Below are 24,679 nucleotides of genomic sequence, written 5' to 3'. Positions count from 1 at the left end.
TGTGCCAGAAACTCTGTAGGTTCTTCCTGTGGAAGACCGGAATACTGGCAACTTTGCTGCACCATGATAATGAGCTGAGGATTCAACTCAAAGCTACTAACTCCAATGGAGGGTATGTATATGCTACTCCCATATGAAGCAGTAGAGGGGTTAGAATATGACCCCAGAGTCCTCCTGGACTGTTCATTTCCACTTATGTCCATGATGGATATATGGATATAACTTGGACTGATTTATCTTTTTATTTATTTTATTTTATAAGAAGTAAATACTTAAATAAAATAAAATAACTAAAAAGAATTTGAATTTTGAAATTAAATTTTTTTTTCGTAAAAGAAAATAAAAATTAATTAGTTAAAAAAAAAAGAAATTTTTGAAAAAGAGGGAAGATATTTTCGAAAATTAGAGAGAGAGAGTTAGTTAGGTAGTTTTGAAAAAGTTAAGAAACAAACAAAAAGTTAGTTGGTTAGTTGAAACAAATTTTGAAAAGATAAGAAGTTAGGAAGTTAGAAGAGATATTTTGAAAAGATATTTTTGAATTTAGTGAGGAGAGAGAAAAACAATAAGATAGTACAAGATTTAAAATTTTTAGATCTAATGCTCCTTGTTTTTGAAAATTTTGGAGGGAAAACACCAAGGAACACCAAACTTAAAAATTTTAAGATCAAGACACAAGGAAAACTCAAGAACACTTTGAAGACTCACAAGAACACAAGAACATGAAGAAAGAACACCAAACTTAAATTTTTTAGAAAACCAAACCAAAATTTTCGAAAACCAAAGGGAAATCAACAAGAAAACACCAAACTTAAAGTTTGGCACAAAATTTAATAGAGAAAATATTATTTATGAAAAATAAGGTTTTGAAAAGAATATAAAAGACTCTAACCCAATTATCAAGAACACAGATTAACGCTCTAGCCAAATGAGTTATGGAATTTTCGAAAATTTTAAGAAAGATTATTTTTGAAAACACCAAACTTAAAGTTTGGCACAGGATTTAACAGAAAAATTATTTTTGAAAAAGGTTTTTAAAAAATATGATAGCCAATTACCATGAACATAAACACCACGTTCTAATTAACTGAGCTATAAATTTAAAGTGTTTTAACAAGGGATAAATAATAAAAGACTCTAAACCAAAAAGAGAAAATTTTTCCTAATCTAAGCAACAAAATAAGCCGTTAGTTGTCCAAACACGAACAATCCCCGACAACGGCGCCAAAAACTTGGTGCACAAAATTGTTACTCTCTTACAATTTCGCACACATGACCAGCAAGTGCACTGGGTTGTCCAAGTAATACCTTACGTGAGTAAGGGTCGAATCCCACGGAGATTGTTGGTTTGAAGCAATCTATGGTTATCTTGTAAATCTTAGTCAGGAAGTCAATTATGTTTATCAATTGAATTGTGAATAACCAGTAGAGCATAAATTAAAAGTTACTTGTTGTGCAGTAATGGAGAATATGTTGGAGTTTTGGAGATGCTTTGTCTTCTGAATCTCTGCTTTCCTCTGTCTTCTTGTTCACGCACGCACGTCCCCCTATGGCAAGCTGTGTGTTGGTGGATCACCATTGTCAATGGCTACCTTCCATCCTTCCAGTGAAAACTACGCTCACGTGCTCTGTCACAGCACGGCTAATCACCGGTTGGTTCTCGATCCGGTTGGAATAGGATTTACTATCCTTTTGCATCTGTCACTAACGCCCAGCCTTCAGGAGTTTGAAGCTCGTCACAGTCATTCAATCCTTGAATCCTACTCGGAATACCACGGACAAGGTTTAGACTTTCCGAATTCTCATGAATGCCGCTATCAGTTCTAGCTTATACCACGGAGATTCTGATTAGAGAATCTAAGAGATACTCATTCAATCGGATATAGAACGGAGGTGGTTGTCAGGCACACGTTCATGGTTTGAGGAAGGTGATGATCAGTGACATCAAGCCTATAGCTAGAGGATGGTTGGAGTTTATTCAATGCTCAATCATTCCCACTAGCAACCGGTCTGAAGTTACTATAGACCGGGCCATCATGATCCATAGCATCATGATTGGAGAAGAGGTGGAAGTTCATGAGATTATACCTCAAGAACTCTACAAGGTGGCTGACAAGTCCTCCACTATGGCAAGGTTGGCCTTCCCTCACCTCATTTGCCATCTATGTTACTCAGCTGGAGCTTTCATAGAAGGAGATATCCTCATCCAAGAGGACAAGCCCATCACTAAGAAGAAGATGGAGCAAGCAAGAGAGCCCAGTCATGGAGCTCAAGAGGCGCAGGAAGCTCATCACAATGAGATCCCGGAAATGCCTCAAATGCACTTTCCTCCACAAAACTACTGGGAGCAAATCAACACCTCCCTAGAAGAATTGAATTCCCATATGGGACAATTAAGGGTGGAACATCAAGAGCACTCCATCATGCTTCATGAAATAAGAGAAGATCAAAAAGCAATGAGGGAGGAGCAACAAAGACAAGGAAGAGACATAGAAGAGCTCAAGGACATCATTGGTTCCTCAAGAAGGAAACGCCACCATCACTAAGGTGGATTCATTCCTTGTTCTTCTTTCTTCTATTTTTCATTTTCTATGTTATGTGCTTATCTATGTTTGTGTCTTCATTACATGATCATTAGTAGTTAGTAACTTTGTCTTAAAGATATGAATGTCCTATGAATCCATCACCTCTCTTAAATGAAAAATATTTTAATTCAAAAGAACAAGAAGTACATGAGTTTCGAATTTATCCTTGAACTTAGTTTAATTATATTGATGTGGTGACAATGCTTATTGTTTTCTGAATGTATGCTTGAACAGTGCATATGTCTTTTGAAGTTGTTGTTTAAGAATGTTAAATATGTTGGCTCTTGAAAGAATGATGACTAGGAAACATGTTATTTGATAATCTGAAAAATCATAAAAATGATTCTTGAAGCAAGAAAAAGCAGCAAAGAACAAAGCTTGCAGAAAAAAAAAAATAGGCGAAAAAAAAATAGAAAGAAAAAGAAAAAGCAAGCAGAAAAAGCCAATAACCCTTAAAACCAAAAGGCAAGGGCAAATAAAAAGGATCCCAAGGCTTTGAGCATCAGTGGATAGGAGGGCCTAAAGGAATAAAATCCTGGTCTAAGCGGCTAAACCAAGCTGTCCCTAATCATGTGCTTGTGGCGTGTAGGTGTCAAGTGAAAACTTGAGACTGAGCGGTTAAAGTCAAGGTCCAAAGCAAAAAAAAGAGTGTGCTTAAGAATCCTGGACACCTCTAATTGGGGACTTTAGCAAAGCTGAGTCACAATCTGAAAAGGTTCACCCAATTATGTGTCTGTGGCATTTATGTATCCGGTGGTAATACTGGAAAACAAAGTGCTTAGGGCCACGGCCAAGACTCATAAAGAAGCTGTGTTCAAGAATCATCATACTGAACTAGGAGAGTCAATAACAATATTAGAAATCTGAAGTTCCTATAGATGCCAATCATTCTGAACCTCAATGGATAAAGTGAAATGCCAAAACTATTCAAGAGGCAAAAAGCTATAAGTCCCGCTCATATGATTGAAGCTCTGTTTCATTGATGGTTTGGAATTTATAGTATATTCTCTTCTTTTTATCCTATTTGATTTTCAGTTGCTTGGGGACAAGCAACAATTTAAGTTTGGTGTTGTGATGAGTGGATAATTTATACGCTTTTCGACATTGTTTTTAGTATGTTTTTAGTAGGATCTAGTTACTTTTAGGATGTTTTCATTAGTTTTTATGTTAAATTCACATTTCTAGACTTTACTATGAGTTTGTGTGTTTTTCTGTGATTTCAGGTATTTTCTGGCTGAAATTGAGGGACTTGAGCAGAAATCAGATTCAGAGGTTGAAAAAGGACTGCTGATGCTGTTGGATTCTGACCTCCCTGCACTCAAAGTGGATTTTCTGGAGCTACAGAATTCGAAATGGCGCGCTTCCAATTGCGTTGGACAGTAGACATCCAGGGCTTTCCAGCAATATATAATAGTCCATACTTTGGCCAAGAATTGACGACGTAAACTGGCGTTCAACGCCAGCCTTTTGCCCAAATCTGGCGTCCAGCGCCAGAAAAGGATCCAAAACCAGAGTTGAACGCCCAAACTGGCACAGAAACTGGCGTTCAACTCCACAAATGGCCTCTGCACGTGCTACACTTAAGCTCAGCCCAAACACACACCAAGTGGGCCCCGGAAGTGGATTTATGCATCAATTACTTACTCATGTAAACCCTAGTGACTAGTTTATTATAAATAGGACCTTTTACTATTGTATTAGACATCTTTTGATCATCTTAGGATCTTAGGATCAGCTGGGAACGCATTGTTCTTAGACCATGGGGGCTGGCCATCTCGGCCATGCCTGGACCTTCACTTATGTATTTTCAACGGTAGAGTTTCTACACTCCATAGATTAAGGTGTGGAGCTCTGCTGTTCCTCAAAGATTAATGCAAAGTACTACTGTTTTCTATTCAATTCTTCTTATTTCGCTTCTAAGATATCCATTCGCACCCAAGAACGTGATGAAGGTGATGATTATGTGTGACGCTCATCATCCTTCTCCCTCATGAACGCGTGCCTGGCAAACACTTCTGTTCTACATGAAATAAGCTAGAATGAGTATCTCTTAGATCTCCTAACCGGAATCTTCGTGGCGTAAGCTAGAATGATGGCGGCATTCAAGAGAATCCGGAAGGTCTAAACCTTGTCTGTGGTATTCCGAGTAGGATTCAATGATTGAATGACTGTGACGAGCTCCTAACTCGCGATTGTAGGGCGTTAGTGACAGACGCAAAAGGATAGTAAATCCTATTCCGGCATGATCGAGAACCGACAGATGAATAGCCGTGCCGTGACAGGGTGCGTGAGCATATTATTCACTGAGAGGATAAGATGAAGCCATTGACAAGGGTGATGCCTCCAGACGATTAGCCGTGCCGTGATAGGGCATTGGATCATTTTCCCGCGAGATGACCGAAAGTAGCCATTGACAGTGGTGATGTATCACATAAAGCCAGCCATGGAAAGGAGTAAGACTGATTGGATGAAGATAGCAGGAAAGCAGAGGTTCAGAGGAACGAAAGCATCTCCATTCGCTTATCTGAAATCTCTACCAATAAATTACATAAGTATCTCTATCCCTATTTTATTATATAATATTCGAAAACACCATTATCACTTTATATCTGCCTGACTGAGATTTACAAGGTGACCATAGCTTGCTTCATACCAACAATCTCCGTGGGATTCGACCCTTACTCACGTAAGGTATTACTTGGACGACCCAGTGCACTTGCTGGTTAGTTGTATCGAAGTTGTGACAATCATGAATTAAGATCAGAGCACCAAGCTTTGGAGCCATTACCAGGATTTGTTCGAGCCTGGAGATCACAATTTCGTGCACCAAGTTTTTGGCGCCGTTGCCGGGGATTGTTCGAGTTTGGACAACTGACGGTTCATCTTGTTGCTCAGATTAGGTAATTTTCTTTTTGTTTTCTTTTCAAAAAATTTTTCAAAAACTCTTTCAAAACTTTTTCTTTTGTTTTCGAAAAAAAAAATGTTTTCAAAAATAAATTATTCTATGACTTCAAAATTTTTAAGAATGAATTCTAGTGTTTCAGGAAGCATGGCTGGCTGTAAAGCCATGTCTAATACAACTGTAGAGCATGTTAGACGTGTCATGTCTGAGTTACATACTAAAGCTTGGCTGGCTATTAAGCCAAGCCTGACCCTTTGATTGGAGTTTTAGAGCATAAGATTCCTGGAATTCATATTAAAAATTTTGAATCCTTATTTTTCTCTTTTTAATTTTCGAAAAATATAAAATAAAAATCCAAAAAAATTAGAAAATCATAAAAATCAAAAATATTTTGTGTTTCTTGTTTGAGTCTTGAGTCATATTATAAGTTTGGTGTCAATTGCATGTGCATCTTGCATTTTTCGAAATTTTCATGCATTCATAGTGTTCTTCATGATCTTCAAGTTGTTCTTTGTCAGTCTTCTTGTTTGATCTTGATGTTTTCCTTGTTTTGTGTCTTTTCTTGTTTTACATGTACATTTTTTATTTATTAGAGTCTAAACATGAAAGATTTCTAAGTTTGGTGTCTTGCATGTTTTCTTTGCATTAAAATTTTTTCAAAAATATGTTATTGATGTTCATCATGATATTCACGGTGTTCTTGGTGTTCATCTTGACATTCATAGCATTCTTGCACACATTCATAGTTTTGATCTAAAATTGCCATGCATTGCATCATTTTTCTTATTTTTCTCTCTCATCATAAAAATTCAAAAATCAAAAAAAAAATATCTTTCCCTTTTGCTCTCATCAAATTCGAAAATTTGGATTGACTTTTTCAAAAATTTTTAAAATCAAGTTGTTTCTTATGAGTCAAATCAAATTTTCAATTTGAAAATCTATCTTTTTCAAAATTTTTTTAAAAAATCAAATCTTTTTCAAACTTCTTAGTTATTTTCGAAAATTCCAAAAATATTTTTCAAAAATCTTTTTCTTATTTTTATACCAAATTTTTGAAAATAACAATAGCAATTAATGTTTTGATTCAAAAATTTCAAGTTTGTTACTTGCTTGTTAAGAAAGATTCAAACTTTAAGTTCTAGAATCATATCTTGTGATTTCTTGTGAATCAAGTCATTAATTGTGATTTTAAAAATTCAAATCTTTTTCAAAAACTAACTTCTATAATATCTTTTCAAAAATATCTTCTTATCTTATCTTCTTCAAAATTTGATTTCAAAATATCTTCTCTAACTTCCCAACTTCTTATCTTTTCAAATTTGTTTCAACTAACCAACTAACTTTTTGTTTGTTTCTTAACTTTTTCAAAACTACCTAACTAACTCTCTCTCTCTCTCTCTAATTTTCGAAAATATCTTTCCTCTTTTTCAAAAATTTTTTTATTAACTAATTATTTTTATTTTTGATTTTAAAAATTTTTCGAAAAAAAAAAAAAACTAACCTTTTTCAAAAACTACTTTCGAAAATCACTAACTCTTTTTCAAAAATTGTTTTCGAAAATTCACTTCCCCCTCTCATCTTCTTCTATTTGTTTATTGATATACTAACATCTTTCCTTCAACTCTCCAAAAATCCGAACCCCCTCTCTCTCTGAGTTCAGATTTTCTTCCCATCTTTTCTTCTACTAACCCAAGGATCCCTATACGGTGGTATAAAGGATCCATATTATTATTACTATTTTTTCTGTGCCCTCTTCTTTGTCATATGAGCAGGAGTAAGGATAAGAACATTCTTGTGGAAGCAGATCCAGAACCTGAAAGGACTCTGAAAAGGAAATTAAGAGAAACTAAAATACAACAATCCAGAGATAACCTTTCAGAAATTTTCAAACAGGAAGAGGAGATGGCTGCTAAAATCTCATTAGAGATGGCAGATAGTTCAAGAAAACAGGCTTATGGACAAGTAGAGGACGTGTTAGTAAAGGTTGAAGGCCTTTACATCCCTGCTGATTTCATAGTCCTGGATACTGGAAAGGAAGAGGATGAATCCATCATCCTAGGAAGACCTTTCCTGGCCACAGCAAGAGCTGTGATTGATGTTGACAGAGGGGAACTAGTCCTTCAATGGAATGAGGACTCCCTTGTGTTTAAAACTCAAGGATCTCCCTCTGCAACCATGGAGAGGAAGCATGAAAAGCTTCTCTCAAAGCAGAGTCAACCCAAGCCCCCACAGTCAAACTCTAAGTTTGGTGTTGGGAGGCCACAACCAAACTCTAAGTTTGGTGTTGAACTCCCATATCCAAACTCTAAGTTTGGTGTTGGAGAGTTTCAACAATGCTCTGAACATCTGTGAGGCTCCATGAGAGCCCACTGTCAAGCTATTGACATTAAAGAAGCGCTTGTTGGGAGGCAACCCAATCTTTATTTATCTAACTATATTCTTCTTAGTTATATGTCTTTATAGGTTCATGATCATGTGGAGTCACAAAATAAATATAAAAATTGAAAACGGAATCAAAAACAGCAGAAGAAAAATCACACCCTGGAGGAGCATCTGCCTGGCGTTCAAACGCCAGAACAGAGCATGGTTCTGGCGCTGAACGCCCAAAATGGGCAACATCCTGGCGCTGAACGCCCAGAACAAGCATGGTTCTGGCGTTCAACGCCAGAAATGGCAGCAAATGGGCGTTGAACGCCCAAAATGGGCACCAACCTGGCGCTGAACGCCCAGAGTTGTGTGCAAGGGCATTTTGCATGCCTAAATTGGTGCAGGGATGTAAAAGCCTTGACACTTCAGGATCTGTGGATCCCACAGGATCCCCACTTACCTCATCATCTCTCTTTCCATTCATGATCATCCCTTCTGTTTTCCATTTACCACTCACATCTATACACCCACTACCTTCAAAATTCAACATCTCTCCCACCCAATCCCACCCATATGGCCGAATACACACACCCATCCATCTCCTCCATATCTTCTTCTTCTTCTATTCCTTCTTCTTTTGCTCGAGGGCGAGCAACATTCTAAGTTTGGTGTGGTAAAAAGCATAGCTTTTTTGTTTTTTCCATAACCATTGATGGCACCTAAGGCCAGAGAAGCCTCTAGAAAGAGGAAAGGGAAGACAAAAGCTTCCATCAAGGGTCTATAGCTCAGTGGTAGAACATTTGACTGGAAATCAAGAGATCCCTAAGATACCTCAGGGGATACATTTTCTTCCACACAATTATTGGAAGCGACTAAGGGTGGAACATCAAGAGCACTCCATCATCTTTCATGAAGTCAGAGAAGATCTAAAAGCAATGAAGGAGGAGCAGCAAAGACAAGGAAGAGACATAGAAGAGCTCAAGGACATCACTAAGGTGGACTCATTCCTTGTTCTTACTTTTTCTGTTTTTCGTTTTCTATGTTATGTGCTTATCTATGTTTGTGTCTTCATTACATGATCGTTAGTAGTTAGTAACTTTGTCTTAAAGTTATGAATGTCCTATGAATCCATCGCCTCTCTTAAATAAAAATTGTTTTAATTTAAAAGAACAAGAAGTACATGAGTTTCGAATTTATCCTTGAACTTAGTTTAATTATATTGATGTGGTGACAATGCTTCTTGTTTTCTGAATGAATGCTTGAACAGTGCATATGTCTTTTGAAGTTGTTGTTTAAGAATGTTAAATATGTTGGCTCTTGAAAGAATGATGACTAGGAGACATGTTATTTGATAATCTGAAAAATCATAAAAATGATTCTTAAAGCAAGAAAAAGCAGCAAAGAACAAAGCTTGCAGAAAAAAAAAGAGAAAAAAATAGGCGAAAAAAAATTATAGAAAGAAAAGCAAGCAGAAAAAGCCAAAAGCTCTTAAAACCAAAAGGCAAGAGCAAAAAAAAAAAAAAAGCCAATAACCCTTAAAACCAAAAGGCAAGGGCAATAAAAAGGATCCCAAGGCTTTGAGCATCAGTGGATAGGAGGGCCTAAAGGAATAAAATCCTGGTCTAAGCGGCTAAACCAAGCTGTCCCTAACCATGTGCTTGTGGCGTGTAGGTGTCAAGTGAAAACTTGAGATTGAGCGGTTAAAGTCAAGGTCCAAAGCAAAAACAAAGAGTGTGCTTAAGAACCCTGGACACCTCTAATTGGGGACTTTAGCAAAGCTGAGTCACAATCTTAAAAGGTTCACCCAATTATGTGTCTGTGGCATTTATGTATCCGGTGGTAATACTGGAAAACAAAGTGCTTAGGGCCACGGCCAAGACTCATAAAGAAGCTGTGTTCAAGAATCATCATACTGAACTAGGAGAGTCAATAACACTATTCGAAATCTGAAGTTCCTATAGATGCCAATCATTCTGAACCTCAATGGATAAATTGAGATGCCAAAACTATTCAAGAGGCAAAAAGCTATAAGTCCCGCTCATTTGATTGGAGCTATGTTTCATTGATAGTTTGGAATTTATAGTATATTCTATTCTTTTTATCCTATTTTTATTTTCAGTTGCTTGGGGACAAGCAACAATTTAAGTTTGGTGTTGTGATGAGCGGATAATTTATACGCTTTTTGGCATTGTTTTTAGTATATTTTTAGTAGAATCTAGTTACTTTTAGGGATGTTTTTAATAGATTTTATGTTAAATTCACATTTCTGGACTTTACTATGAGTTTGTGTATTTTTCTATGATTTCAGGTATTTTCTGGCTGAAATTGAGGGACTTGAGCAAAAATCAGATTCAGAGGTTGAAGAAGGACTGCTGATGCTGTTGGATTCTGACCTCCCTGCACTCAAAGTGGATTTTCTGGAGCTACAAAACTTTAAATGGCGCGCTTCCAATTGCGTTGGAAAGTAGACATCCAGGGCTTTCCAGCAATATATAATAACCCTAGGCTACTAGTTTAGTATTTAATCAACTTTTAGAGACTTATTTTGTATCTCATGACATTTCAGATCTAAACTTTGTATTTTCTGACGGCATGAGTCTCTAAACCCCATTGTTGGGGGTGAGGAGCTCTGCTGTGTCTCGATGAATTAATGCAAGTATTTCTGTTTTCTATTCAAACACGCTTGTTCCTATCTAAGATGTTCATTCGCGCTTAACTGTGATGAAGGTGATGATCAGTGACATTCATCACCTTCCTCAAACCATGAACATGTGCCTGACAACCACCTCTGTTCTATATCCGATTGAATGAGTATCTCTTAGATTCTCTAATCAGAATCTCCGTGGTATAAGCTAGAACTGATAGCGGCATTCATGAGAATCCGGAAAGTCTAAACCTTGTCCGTGGTATTCCGAGTAGGATTCAAGGATTGAATGACTGTGACGAGCTTCAAACTCCTGAAGGCTGGGCGTTAGTGACAGATGCAAAAGGATAGTAAATCCTATTCCAACCGGATCGAGAACCAACCGGTGATTAGCCGTGCTGTGACAGAGCACGTGAGCGTAGTTTTCACTGGAAGGATGGAAGGTAGCCATTGACAACGGTGATCCACCAACACACAGCTTGCCATAGGGGGACGTGCGTGCGTGAACAAGAAGACAGAGGAAAGCAGAGATTCAGAAGACAAAGCATCTCCAAAACTCCAACATATTCTCCATTACTGCACAACAAGTAACTTTTAATTTATGCTCTACTGGTTATTCACAATTCAATTGATAAACATAATTGACTTCCTGACTAAGATTTACAAGATAACCATAGATTGCTTCAAACCAACAATCTCCGTGGGATTCGACCCTTACTCACGTAAGGTATTACTTGGACGACCCAGTGCACTTGCTGGTCATGTGTGCGAAATTGTAAGAGAGTAACAATTTTGTGCACCAAGTTTTTGACAAAAACTTGGTGCACGAAATTGTGATGTCCAGGCTCAAACAATCCCTGGTAATGGCTCCAAAGCTTGGTGCTTTGATCTTAATTCATAATTGTCACAACTTCGATACAACTAACCAGCAAGTGCACTGGGTCGTCCAAGTAATACCTTACGTGAGTAAGGGTCGAATCCCACGGAGATTGTTGGTATGAAGCAAGCTATGGTCACCTTGTAAATCTCAGTCAGGCAGATATAAAGTGATAATGGTGTTTTCGAATTTAATATAATAAGATAGGGATAGAAATACTTATGTAAATCATTGGTAGGAATTTCAGATAAGCGAATGGAGATGCTTTTCGTTCCTCTGAACCTCTGCTTTCCTGCTATCTTCATCCAATCAGTCTTACTCCTTTCCATGGCTGGCTTTATGTGATACATCACCACTGTCAATGGCTACTTTCGGTCATCTCTCGGGAAAATGATCCAATGCCCTGTCACGGCACGGCTAATCGTCTGGAGGCATCACCCTTGTCAATGGCTTCATCTTATCCTCTCAGTGAATAATATGCTCACGCACCCTGTCATGGCACGGCTATTCATCTGTCGGTTCTCAATCATGCTGGAATAGGATTTACTATCCTTTTGCGTCTGTCACTAACGCCCTGCAATCGCGAGTTAGGAGCTCGTCACAGTCATTCAATCATTGAATCCTACTCGGAATACCATGGACAAGGTTTAGACTTTTCGGATTCTCTTGAATGCCGCCATCATTCTAGCTTACGCCACGAAGATTCTGGTTAGGAGGTCTAAGAGATATTCATTCTAGCTTAATTCATGTAGAACAGAAGTGTTTGTCAGGTACGCGTTCATAAGGGAGAAGGATGATGAGCGTCACACATAATCATCACCTTCATCACGTTCTTGGGTGCGAATGGATATCTTAGAAGCGAAATAAGAAGAATTGAATAGAAAACAGAAGTACTTTGCATTAATCTTTGAGGAACAGCAGAGCTCCACACCTTAATCTATGGAGTGTAGAAACTCTACAGTTAAAAATACATAAGTGAAGGTCCAGGCATGGCCGAGAGGCCAGCCCCTCTGATCTAAGAACCAGACGTCCAAAGATGCCTAATACAATAGTAAAAGGTCCTATTTATAATAAACTAGTCACTAGGGTTTACATGAGTAAGTAATTGATGCATAAATCCACTTCCGGGGCCCACTTGGTGTGTGTTTGGGCTGAACTTGAGTGTAGCACGTGCAGAGGCCATTTGTGGAGTTGAACGCCAGTTTCTGTGCCAGTTTGGGCGTTCAACTCTGGTTTTGGATCCTTTTCTGGCGCTGGACGCCAGATTTGGGCAGAAGGCTGGCGTTGAACGCCAGTTTACGTCGTCAATTCTTGGCCAAAGTATGGACTATTATATATTTCTGGAAAGCCCTGGATGTCTACTTTCCAACGCAATTGGAAGCGCGCCATTTCGAATTCTGTAGCTCCAGAAAATGCATTTTGAGTGCAGGGAGGTCAGAATCCAACAGCATCAGCAGTCCTTTTTCAACCTCTGAATCTGATTTTTGCTCAAGTCCCTCAATTTCAGCCAGAAAATACCTGAAATTACAGAAAAACACACAAACTCATAGTAAAGTCCAGAAATGTGAATTTAACATAAAAACTAATGAAAGCATCCCTAAAAGTAACTAGATCCTACTAAAAATATACTAAAAACAATGTCAAAAAGCGTATAAATTATCCGCTCATCACAACACCAAACTTAAATTGTTGCTTGTCCCCAAGCAACTGAAAATCAAAATAGGATAAAAAGAATAGAATATACTATAAATTCCAAACTATCAATGAAACAGAGCTTCAATCATATGAGCGGGACTTATAGCTTTTTGCCTCTTGAATAGTTTTGGCATCTCACTTTATCCATTGAGGTTCAGAATGATTGGCATCTATAGGAACTCAGAGTTCGAATAGTGTTATTGACTCTCCTAGTTCAGTATGATGATTCTTGAACACAACTTCTTTATGAGTCTTGGCCGTGGCCCTAAGCACTTTGTTTTCCAGTATTACCACCGGATACATAAATGCCACAGACACATAATTGGGTGAACCTTTTCAGATTGTGACTCAGCTTTGCTAGAGTCCCCAATTAGAGGTGTCCAGGGTTCTTAAGCACACTCTTTTTTTTTTTGCTTTGGACCTTGACTTTAACCGCTCTGTCTCAAGTTTTCACTTGACACCTACACGCCACAAGCACATGGTTAGGGACAGCTTGGTTTAGCCGCTTAGACCAGGATTTTATTCCTTTAGGCCCTCCTATCCACTGATGCTCAAAGCCTTGGGATCCCTTTTATTTTGCCCTTGCCTTTTGGTTTTAAGGGTTATTGGCTTTTTCTGCTTGCTTTTTCTTTTTCTTTCTTTCTTTTTTTTTCTATTTTTTTTTTCGCCCCTTTTTTTTTCTGCAAGCTTTGCTCTTTGCTGCTTTTTCTTGCTTCAAGAATCATTTTTATGATTTTTCAGATTATCAAATAACATGTCTCCTAGTCATCATTCTTTCAAGAGCCAACATATTTAACATTCTTAAACAACAACTTCAAAAGACATATGCACTGTTCAAGCATACATTCAGAAAACAAGAAGCATTGTCACCACATCAATATAATTAAGCTAAGTTCAAGGATAAATTCGAAACTCATGTACTTCTTATTCTTTTGATTTAAAACAGTTTTTATTTAAGAGAGGTGATGGATTCATAGGACATTCATATCTTTAAGACAAAGTTACCACTACTAATGATCATGTAATGAAGAAACAAACATAGATAAGCACATAATACAGAAAACGAAAAACAGAGAAAGTAAGAACAAGGAATGAGTCCACCTTAGTGATGTCCTTGAGCTCTTCTATGTCTCTTCCTTGCCTTGGCTGCTCCTCTTTCATTGCTTTTAGATCTTCTCTGATTTCATGAAGGATGATGGAGTGCTCTTGATGTTCCACCCTTAGTTGCTTCCAATAATTGTGTGGAAGAAAATGTATCCCCTGAGGTATCTCAGGGATCTCTTGATTTGCAGTCAAATGTTCTACCACTGAGCTATAGACCCTTGATGGAAGCTTTTGTCTTCCCTTTCCTCTTTCTAGAGGTTTCTCTGGCCTTAGGTGCCATCAATGGTTATGAAAAAAAAACAAAAAAGCTATGCTTTTACCACACCAAACTTAGAATGTTGCTCGCCCTCGAGCAAAAGAAGAAAGAATAGAAGAATAAGAAGAAGATATGGAGGAGATGGATGGGAGTGTGTATTCGGCCATATGGGTGGGATTGGGTGGGAGAGAGATGTTGAATTTTGAAGGTAGTGGGTGTATGGATGTGAGTGGTAAAGGGTTAAGAGTGTTTGTTGGGAATAGAGGATGATTGAGAAGAGAGAAGAGAGTGAGTGGAGGTAGGTGGGGATCCTGTGAGGTCTACAGATCCTGAGATGATCCTGTGAGGTCCACATATCTTGAGGTGTCAAGGCATTTACATCCCTGCACCAATTTAGGCATGCAAAATTCCCTTGCACACAACTCTGGGCGTTCAGCGCCAGGTTGGTGCCCATTTTGGGCGTTCAACGCCCATTTGCTACCATTTCTAGCGTTGAACGCCAGAACCATGCTTGTTCTGGGCGTTCAGCACCAGGATGCTCCCATTCTGGGCGTTCAGCGCCAGAACTATGCTCTGTTCTGGCGTTTGAACGCCAGACAGATGCTCCTCCAGGGTGTGATTTTTCTTCTGCTGTTTTTGATTCCGCTTTTGAATTTTTTGTTTATTTTGTGACTCCACATGATCATGAACCTAAGAAAACATGAAAAACAATAAAAATAAGAATTAGATAAACATTGGGTTGCCTCCCAACAAGCGCTTCTTTAATGTCAATAGCTTGACAGTGGGCTCTCATGGAGCCTCACAGATGTGCAGAGCTTTGTTGAGACTCTCCAACACCTAACTTAGAGTTTGGATATGGGAGTTCAGCACCAAACTTAGAGTTTGGTTGTGGCCTCCCAACACCAAACTTAGAGTTTGACTGTGGGGGCTCTGGTTGACTCTGCTTTGAGAGAAGCTTTTCAAGCTTCCTCTCCATGGTTGCAGAGGGAGATCCTTGAGTTTTGAATACAAGGGAGTTCTCATTCCATTGAAGGACTATTTCACCTCTGTCAACATCAATCACAGCTCTTGCTGTGGCCAGGAAAGGTCTTCCTAGGATGATGGATTCATCCTCTTCCTTTCCAGTATCCAGGACTATGAAATCAGCAGGGATGTAAAGGCCCTCAACCTTTACTAATACATCTTCTACTTGTCCATAAGCCTGTTTTCTTGAGCTGTCTGCCATCTCTAGTGAGATTTTAGCAGCTTGCACCTCATAGATTCCCAGTTTCTCCATTATAGAGAGGGGCATGAGGTTTATTCCTGAACCAAGGTCACACAGAGCCTTAAAGATCATGGTGCCTATGGTACAGGGTATTATGAACTTTCCAGGATCCTGTCTCTTCTGAGGCAATGTCAGTTGATCCAGATCACTAAGTTCATTGATGAACAAGGGAGGTTCAACTTCCCAAGTATTAATACCAAATAATTTGGCATTCAGCTTCATGATTGCACCAAGAAACTTGGCAGTTTGCTCTTCAGTGACATCCTCATTCTCTTCAGAAGAGGAATACTCATCAAAGCTCATGAAGGGCATAAGGAGGTTCAATGGAATCTCTATGGTCTCTAGATGAGCCTCAGAGTCCTTTGGTTCCTCAGAGGGAAGCTCCTTATTGATCACTGGACGTCCCAGGAGGTCTTCCTCCTTGTGATTCACGTCCTCTCCTCTTCTCACAGGTTCGGCCATGGCGCTTATGTCAATGGCCTTGCACTCTCCTTTTGGGTTCTCTTCTGTATTGCTTGGGAGAGTACTAGGAGGAATTTCAGTGATCCTTTTACTCAGCTGGCCCACTTGTGCTTCCAAATTTCTAATGGAAGACCTTGTTTCATTCATGAAACTTACAGTGGCCTTAGATAGATCAGAGACTAGAATTGCTAAATTAGAAGCATTTTGTTCAGAGTTCTCTGTCTGTTGCTGAGTGGATGATGGAAAAGGCTTGCTATTGCTAAACCTGTTTCTTCCACCATTATAAAAGCCTTGTTGGGGCTGTTGATCCTTCCATGAGAAATTTGGATGATTTCTCCATGTTGAGTTATAGGTGTTTCCATAAGGTTCACCTAAGTAATTTACCTCTGCTATTGCAGGGTTCTCAGGATCATAAGTTTCTTCTTCAGAAGAAGCTTCTTGAGTACTGTTGGATGCAGCTTGCATTCCATGCAGACTCTGAGAGATCATATTGACTTGCTGAGTCAATATTTTATTCTGAGCCAATATGGCATTCAGAGTATCAACTTCAAGAACTCCCTTCTTCATAGGCGTCCCATTACTTACAGGATTCCTTTCAGAAGTGTACATGAACTGGTTATTAGCAACCATGTCAATGAGTTCTTGAGCTTCTGCAGGCGTTTTCTTTAGGTGAATGGATCCACCTGCAGAAGTGTCCAGTGACATCTTTGATAGCTCAGATAAACCATCATAGAATATATCCAGGATGGTTCATTCTGAAAGCATGTCAGAAGGACACTTTTTGGTCAACTGTTTGTATCTTTCCCAAGCTTCATAGAGAGATTCACCTTCTTTCTGTCTGAAGGTTTGAACATCAGCTCTAAGCTTGCTCAACTTTTGAGGAGGAAAGTACTTGGCTAAGAAAGCCGTGACCAGCTTATCCCAAGAGTTCAGGCTGTCTTTAGGTTGAGAATCCAACCATAATCTAGCTCTGTCTCTTACAGCAAAAGGGAAAAGCATGAGCCTGTAGACTTCAGGATCTACTCCATTAGTCTTAACAGTATCACATATCTGTAAGAATTCAGTTAAGAACTGAAAAGGATCTTCAGATGGAAGTCCATGAAACTTGCAGTTCTGCTGCATCAGAGAAACTAATTGAGGTTTCAGCTCAAGTTGTTTGCTCCAATGGTAGGAATGGAGATGCTTCTTCCATGTAAATTGGAATTAGGTGCAGTAAAGTCACCAAGCATCTTCCTTACATTATCGTTATTTTCGGCTGCCAACTCCTCTGCCTGTTCGAAAATTTCTGAAAGGTTATCTCTGGATTGTTGTATTTTAGCTTCTCTTAATTTTCTCTTCAGAGTCCTTTCAGGTTCTGGATCTGCTTCCACAAGAATGTTCTTGTCCTTGCTCCTGCTCATATGACAAAGAAGAAGGCACAGAAAAATAATAATAATAATAGAGATCCTTTATACCACAGTATAGGGATCCCTTTGTGAGTGGAAGAAAAGAGGGGGAGACAAAGAATGTGATGTAAAGGAAGAAACACAACTGTACGTATGGAAGAGATGTGAGATGAGATGTTAGGATATGAATGAATAAATTGAATGAGATGGGGGATGGATAATTTTCGAAAATTATTTTGAAAAAGAGTTAGTGATTTTCGAAAATGGTTTTTGAAAATTGTTAGTATTTTTTTTCGAAAATTTTTGAAATCAAAAATAAAAATAAAAATAATTAGTTAATTAAAAAGAAATTTTTTGAAAAAGGGGGAGATATTTTCGAAAATTAGAGAGAGAGAGTTAGTTAGGTAGTTTTGAAAAAGTTAAGAAACAAGCAAAAAGTTAGTTAGTTAGTTGAAACATATTTTGAAAAGATAAGAAGTTAGGAAGTTAGAAAAGATATTTGGAAAAGATATTTTTGAAAAAGATAAGATAAGAAGATATTTTTGAAAAGATATGATAGGAATTAGTTTTTGAAAAAGATTTGATTTTTAAAATCACAATTAATGACTTGATTCATAAGAAATCACAAGATATGATTCTAGAACTTAAAGTTTGAATCTTTCTTAACAAGCAAGTAACAAACTTCAAATTTTTGAATCAAAACATTAATTGATTATGTTATTTTCGAAAAATTGGTATAAAAATAAGAAAAAGATTTTTGAAAAATATTTTTGAGATTTTCGAAAATAACTTAGAATTTTGAAAAAGATTTGATTTTTGAAAAAGATTTTGAAAAAGATAAGATTTTCAAATTGAAAATTTGATTTGACTCATGAGAAACAATTTGATTTTTTAAAAATTTTTGAAAAAGTCAACTCAATTTTCGAATTTGATGAGAGAAAAAGGGAAAGATATTTTTTTGATTTTTGAATTTTTTTTATGAAAAACATGAAAATTATGCAATGCATGAAATTTTTAGATCAAAAGAATGAATGCATGCAAGAATGCTATGAATGTCAAGATGAACACCAAGAACACTATGAATGTCAAGATGAACATCATAGACACAATTTTGAAAAATTTTTAATGCAAATAGAACATGCAAGACACCAAACTTAGAAATTTTTCATATTTAGACTCTAACAAATGAAAAATGCACATGAAAAACAACTAAAGATGCAAAACAAGAAAACATCAAGATCAAACAAGAAGACTTACCAAGAACAACTTGAAGATCATGAAGAACACTATGAATGCATGATATTTTCGAAAAATGCAAGATGCATATGCAATTGACACCAAACTTATGATATGACTCAAGACTCAAACAAGAAACAAGAAAATATTTTTGATTTTTATGATTTTCTAATTTTTTTGGTAATTAATTTTTTTTTATGTTTTTCAAAAAATAATTTTGAAAAAGAAAATAAGGATTCCAAAATTTTTAATATGAATTCCAGGAATCTTATGCTCTAAAGCTCCAATCAAAGGGTCAGGCATGGCTTAATAGCCAGCCAAGCTTTAGTATGTAACTCAGACATGACACGCCTGACATTCCTTACATTCAACAGCCAATTGGCTAAGAAAGATAAAGAAGCTCTTCTCTTGAGTATAAGAATTGAGACATGGCTTTACAGCCAGCCAGGCTTCAACATGCTCCATGAAACTCTAGAATTCATTCTTAAAAATTCTGAAAGGAAAATATATTTTTGAAAACATTTTTATTTTAAAAAAATTTTTTTTTTTTTCGAAAACAAAGGAAGAATTTTTGAAAAAAAATTTTTGAAAAGAAAACAAAAAGAAAATTACCTAATCTGAGCAACAAGATGAACCGTCAGTTGTCCAAACTCAAACAATCCCCGGCAACGGCACCAAAAACTTGGCGTTGTTGCCGGATCAGACTTGGCACTGACGTTACCGGACCAAAAGCTTGCCGAAAACTCAAACAATCCCCGGCAACGGCGCCAAAAACTTGGTGCACGAAATTGTGATGTCCAGGCTCGAACAATCCCTGGTAATGGCTCCAAAGCTTGGTGCTTTGATCTTAATTCATAATTGTCACAACTTCGATACAACTAACCAGCAAGTGCACTGGGTCGTCCAAGTAATACCTTACGTGAGTAAGGGTCGAATCCCACGGAGATTGTTGGTATGAAGCAAGCTATGGTCACCTTGTAAATCTCAGTCAGGCAGATATAAAGTGATAATGGTGTTTTCGAATTTAATATAATAAGATAGGGATAGAAATACTTATGTAAATCATTGGTAGGAATTTCAGATAAGCGAATGGAGATGCTTTTGTTCCTCTGAACCTCTGCTTTCCTGCTATCTTCATCCAATCAGTCTTACTCCTTTCCATGGCTGGCTTTATGTGATACATCACCACTGTCAATGGCTACTTTCGGTTATCTCTCGGGAAAATGATCCAATGCCCTGTCATGGCACGGCTAATCGTTTGGAGGCATCACCCTTGTCAATGGCTTCATCTTATCCTCTCAGTGAATAATATGCTCACGCACCCTGTCACGGCACGGCTATTCATCTGTCGGTTCTCAATCATGCTGGAATAGGATTTACTATCCTTTTGCGTCTGTCACTAACGCCCTGCAATCGCGAGTTAGGAGCTCGTCACAGTCATTCAATCATTGAATCCTACTCGGAATACCACGGACAAGGTTTAGACTTTCCGGATTCTCTTGAATGCCGCCATCATTCTAGCTTACGCCACGAAGATTCTGGTTAGGAGGTCTAAGAGATATTCATTCTAGCTTATTTCATGTAGAACAGAAGTGTTTGTCAGGCACGCGTTCATAAGGGAGAAGGATGATGAGCGTCACACATAATCATCACCTTCATCACGTTCTTGGGTGCGAATGGATATCTTAGAATAGCTCAGATAGACCATCATAGAATATATCCAGGATGGTCCATTCTGAAAGCATGTCAGAAGGACACTTTTTGGTCAACTGTTTGTATCTTTCCCAAGCTTCATAGAGGGATTCACCTTCTTTCTGTCTGAAGGTTTGAACATCAGCTCTCAGCTTGCTTAGCTTTTGAGGAGGAAAGTACTTGGCTAAGAAAGCCGTGACCAGCTTATCCCAAGAGTTCAGGCTGTCTTTAGGTTGAGAATCCAACCATAATCTAGCTCTGTCTCTTACAGCAAAAGGGAAAAGCATGAGCCTGTAGACTTCAGGATCTATTCCATTAGTCTTAACAGTATCACATATCTGCAAGAATTCAGTTAAGAACTGAAAAGGATCTTCAGATGGAATTCCATAAAACTTGCAGTTCTGCTGCATCAGAGAAACTAATTGAGGTTTCAGCTCAAAGTTGTTTGCTCCAATGGCAGGAATGGAGATGCTTCTTCCATGTAAATTGGAATTAGGTGCAGTAAAGTCACCAAGCATCTTCCTTGCATTATTATTATTTTCGGCTGCCATCTCCTTTGCCTGTTCGAAAATTTCTGAAAGGTTATCTCTGGATTGTTGTATTTTAGCTTCTCTTAATTTTCTCTTCAGAGTCCTTTCAGGTTCTGGATCTGCTTCCACAAGAATGTTCTTATCCTTGCTCCTGCTCATATGACAAGGAAGAATGGCCAGAAAAATGATAATAATAATAGAGATCCTTTATACCACAGTATAGGGATCCCTTTGTGAGTGGAAGAAAAGAGGGGGAGATAAAGAATGTGATGTAAAGGAAGAAACACAACTGTGAGAATGGAAGAGATGTGAGATGAGATGTTAGGATATGAATGAATAAATAGAATAGGATGTGGGAGGTATAATTTTCGAAAATTATTTTGAAAAGGAGTTAGTGATTTTTGAAAATTGGTTTTTGAAAATTTGTTAGTATTTTTCGAAATTTTTTTTTTGAAATAAAATTAAAAATAAAAATAATTAGTTAATTAAAAAGAAATTTTGAAAAAGGGGAGAGATATTTTCGAAATTGAGAGAGAGAGAGTTAGTTAGGTGGTTTTGAAAAAGATAAGAAACAAACAAAAAGTTAGTTAGTTAGTTGAAACAAATTTTGAAAAGATAGGAAGTTAGGAAGTTAGAGGAGATATTTTGAAAAGATATTTTTGAACAAGATAAGATAAGAAGATATTTTGAAAAGATATGATAGGAATTAGTTTTTTTGAAAAAGATTTGATTTTTAAAATCACAATTAATGACTTGATTCATAAGAAATCACAAGATATGATTCTAGACTTTAAAGTTTGAATCTTTCTTAACAAGCAAGTAACAAACTTCAAATTTTTGAATCAAAACATTAATTGTTTATGTTATTTTCGAAAATTTGGTATAAAAATAAGAAAAAGATTTTTGAAAAATATTTTTGAAATTTTCGAAAATAACTAAGAATTTTGAAAAAGATTTGATTTTTGAAAAAGATTTTGAAAAAGATAAGATTTTCAAATTTGAAAATTTGATTTGACTCATAAGAAACAATTTGATTTTAAAAATTTTGAAAAAGTCAATCCAAATTTTCGAATTTGATGAGAGAAAAAGGGAAAGATATTTTTTTGATTTTTGAAATTTTTATGAAAAACATGAAAAATATGCAATGCATGAAATTTTTTTAGATCAAAACAATGAATGCATGCAAGAATGCTATGAATGTCAAGATGAACACCAAGAACATTATGAAGATCATGATGAACATCAAGAACACAATTTTGAAAAATTTTTAATGCAAAGAAAACATGCAAGACACCAAACTTAGAATTCTTTAATGCTTACGCACTAAGAATTCAAGAATGCATATGATAAACATGAAAAGACACAAAACAAAAAATCATCAAGATCAAACAAGAAGACTTACCAAGAACAACTTGAAGATCATGAAGAACACTATGAATGCATGATATTTTCGAAAAATTGCAAGATGCATATGCAAGTGACACCAAACTTATGATATGACTCAAGACTCAAACAAGAAACACAAAATATTTTTGATTTTTATGATTTTCTAATTTTTTTGGATTTTTTCTTATTTTTCGAAAATTAATTGAAAAAGGAAAATAAGGATTCCAAAATCTTTAACATGAATTCCAGGAATCTTGCATTCTTAGTCTAAAGCTTCAGTCCAGGAATTAGACATGGCTCACTAGCCAGCCAAGCTTTCAAAGAAAGCTCCAGTCCAAAACACTAGACATGGCCAATGGCCAGCCAAGCTTCAGCATGTAATTCAGATATGACATGCCTGACATACTCATTACCAAAGGAATAGACATGGCTTTACAGCCAGCCAGGCTTCACATGCTTCATGAAACACTAGAAAAACTTGGTGGACGAAATTGTGATCCTCAAAGTTAGTCTCTTTGTATTTGTATGAAATCAAAAATACCCCAAAGAGATCATGGTGTAATGAATTGGGATCTTAATAATCCCTGGTAATGGCACGTGCGATCACAACTCCATTCAACTAACCAGCAAGTGCACTGGGTCGTCCAAGTCATACCTTACGTGAGTAAGGGTCGAATCCCACGGAGATTGTTGGTATGAAGCAAGCTATGGTCACCTTGTAAATCTCAGTCAGGCAGATATAAAGTGATAATGGTGTTTTCGAAAATTATATAGTAAAATAGGGATAGAGATACTTATGTAAATCATTGGTAGGAATTTCAGATAAGCGAATGGAGATGCTTTCCATTCCTCTGAACCTCTGCTTTCCTACTATCTTCATCCAATCTGTCTTACTCCTTTCCATGGCTGGCTTTATGTGATACATCACCACTGTCAATGGCTACTTTCGGTCATCTCACGGGAAAATGATCCAATGCCCTGTCACGGCACGGCTAATCGTCTGGAGGCATCACCCTTGTCAATGGCTTCATCTTATCCTCTCAGTGAATAATATGCTCACGCACCCTGTCATGGCACGGCTATTCATCTGTCGGTTCTCGATCATGCCGGAATAGGATTTACTATCCTTTTGCGTCTGTCACTAACGCCCTGCAATCGCGAGTTCGGAGCTCGTCACAGTCATTCAATCATTGAATCCTACTCGGAATACCACAGACAAGGTTTATTCTTTCTGGATTCTCTTGAATGCCGCCATCATTCTAGCTTACGCTACGAAGATTCCGGTTAGGAGATCTAAGAGATATTCATCCTAGCTTATTTCATGTAGAACGGAAGTGTTTGTCAGGCACGTGTTCATAGAGGAGATGGTGATGAGCGTCACACATAATCATCACCTTCATCACGTTCTTGAGTGCGAATGGATATCTTAGAAGCGAAATAAGATGAATTGAATAGAAAACAGTAGTACTTTGCATTAATCTTTGAGGAACAGCAGAGCTCCACACCTTAATCTATGGAGTGTAGAAACTCTACCGTATGAAAATACATAAGTGAAGGTCCAGGCATGGCCGAGATGGCCAGCCCCCTCTTGTGATCTAAGATAGCATACAACTGATCAAAAGATGCCTAATACAATAGTAAAAGGTCCTATTTATAATAAACTAGTCACTAGGGTTTACATGAGTAAGTAATTGATGCATAAATCCACTTCCGGGGCCCACTTGGTGTGTGTTTGGGCTGAGCTTAAGTGTAGCACGTGCAGAGGCCATTTGTGGAGTTGAACGCCAGTTTCTGTGCCAGTTTGGGCGTTCAACTCTGGTTTTGGATCCTTTTCTGGCGCTGGACGCCAGATTTGGGCAGAAGGCTGGCGTTGAACGCCAGTTTATGTCGTCAATTCTTGGCCAAAGTATGGACTATTATATATTGCTGGAAAGCCCTGGATGTCTACTTTCCAACTCAATTGGAAGCTCGCCATTTCGAGTTTTGTAGCTCCAGAAAATCCACTTGGAGTGCAGGGAGGTCAGAATCCAACAGCATCAGCAGTCCTTTTTCAACCTCTGAATCTGATTTCTGCTCAAGTCCCTCAATTTCAGTCAGAAAATACCTGAAATCATAGAAAAACACACAAACTCATAGTAAAGTCCAGAAATGTGAATTTAACACAAAATCTCTTAAAAACATCCCTAAAAGTAACTAGATCCTACTAAAAACATACTAAAAACAATGTCAAAAAGCGTATAAATTATCCGCTCATCACAACACCAAACTTAAATTGTTGCTTGTCCCCAAGCAACTGA

General features: G+C 37.5%; 2 non-coding genes across 2 annotated transcripts; both read left to right on the top strand.

Annotated features, from left to right (window-relative positions):
• Window positions 1–16,912: 16,912 nt before the first annotated feature.
• Window positions 16,913–17,020, top strand: LOC148567265 (small nucleolar RNA R71). The gene has a single exon (XR_015882568.1). It is a non-coding gene; the product is annotated as a small nucleolar RNA R71 (small nucleolar RNA).
• Window positions 17,021–20,513: 3,493 nt separating this feature from the next.
• LOC148567264 (small nucleolar RNA R71) lies at window positions 20,514–20,621 on the top strand. The gene has a single exon (XR_015882483.1). It is a non-coding gene; the product is annotated as a small nucleolar RNA R71 (small nucleolar RNA).
• The last annotated feature ends 4,058 nt before the right edge of the window (window positions 20,622–24,679 follow it).

The sequence above is a fragment of the Arachis ipaensis genome, chromosome B4 (assembly GCF_059453495.1).
Source record: "Arachis ipaensis isolate K30076 ecotype BB chromosome B4, ASM5945349v1, whole genome shotgun sequence".
Taxonomy (NCBI): domain Eukaryota; kingdom Viridiplantae; phylum Streptophyta; class Magnoliopsida; order Fabales; family Fabaceae; genus Arachis; species Arachis ipaensis.
Note: the sequence above shows the minus strand (reverse complement) of the source record. Positions and strands in the feature narration are given on the sequence as shown.